Source organism: Octopus bimaculoides, chromosome 27 (assembly GCF_001194135.2).
Source record: "Octopus bimaculoides isolate UCB-OBI-ISO-001 chromosome 27, ASM119413v2, whole genome shotgun sequence".
Lineage (NCBI taxonomy): Eukaryota > Metazoa > Mollusca > Cephalopoda > Octopoda > Octopodidae > Octopus > Octopus bimaculoides.
In genome coordinates, this window is record NC_069007.1 from 17314014 (window position 1) to 17315178 (window position 1165).

A 1165-nucleotide genomic window follows, 5' to 3' on the forward strand; every position below is an offset into this window, starting at 1 on the left:
GTTCACTCCCCTCCTTGGACACCTTTCATTCATCCACTCCCAGTCTGTTTTTTTAGTATACTTAACTCTATTTCAACCCTATTTTTTTTACTTTCTACTCTCATGTATAAGAAATGAAATTGAAAAAACAAAACAAAAGACAATGTCTAAAAGAAAAAAAGGGAACGAACAACCCAAGGACAGCAACGTGCAACATGGTTATTTCGTTGTATAAAAAGTGAAGCAATACAAATTTCTTGATAGTCGAAAAGACAAAAAAAAAAAAAAAGGGATTATGAGTGTGACAAAGTTACCTGATAAAGTTTAGTGCGAGAATAATTATTTTTCCTGTGTAATCCGATGACAACCGGTCCGTTAAGTGTCACCAACTCGACGGCCAGCAAGTGGTCTTGCTGATTAGAGGAGGGAAAAGTAAGGAAAAGTAATTAAAGGAGAGAGAGAGAGGGGGGGAGAGTAGCAGAGATAGGAGGTGATAGAAACACAGAATATGATGGAGAAGGAGAGAGGTTATGGACTTGTGTGTCTGTGGTAATATGTGTGCATAAGAGAGGGCAATAGATGCATGTTATCGTCGACCTTAAGCGTATTGAAATGTAAAGTATATAAAGGAGAGTGGTGGAGGCGCAATGGCCCAGTGGTTAGGGCAGCGGACTCGCGGTTTCGATTCCCAGACTGGGCATTGTGAGTGTTTATTGAGCGGAAACGCCTATAAGCTCCAAATCGACCTTATGACTTATTTTTTAAAACCAAGTACTCGCTCTATCGGTCTACCCTTTTGGTAAATTTTTATATTAACACCCGCACGATTTTCACATAGAATAAAAGAAAACAACTCGGATTTTTTTGCCTGGAATCAAGTACCCTGACCTCCTAATATGCTGCAAATCTCTTATTTTAATTCGGAAGAGGGGGCGAAGGGGAACCTTCCTCTCCATCCCGGAAACTGGAATTTTTTTTTTTTCTTTTTTCGTTGACTGAATTTCTGTGACCTCCTAATATACTACGAAACCCTTTTGAGGGCCAATAAAAACGAGGTGGGGGTGAGGTGGAAGCCTCGGAAATTTCACCTTCCACTCCATTGATCTTTTCACCCGCACGATTTTCACTGAGGAAAAAAAAATATAAATAAAAATCGCGCCCAAACTAAGAAAGACGGGGGAAAAAA

General features: G+C 39.8%; 1 protein-coding gene across 1 annotated transcript in view; it reads right to left on the reverse strand.

Annotated features, from left to right (window-relative positions):
- The window catches only part of LOC106875629 (transmembrane protein 98), a 13850-nt gene extending 13325 nt beyond the window's left edge, over nt 1-525 (reverse strand). The window contains exon 1 of the mRNA XM_014923861.2: nt 294-525. The gene's annotated coding sequence lies outside the window, so the exon portion shown is untranslated. The remainder of the gene's footprint in view (nt 1-293) is intronic.
- Between the last annotated feature and the right edge of the window lie 640 nt (nt 526-1165).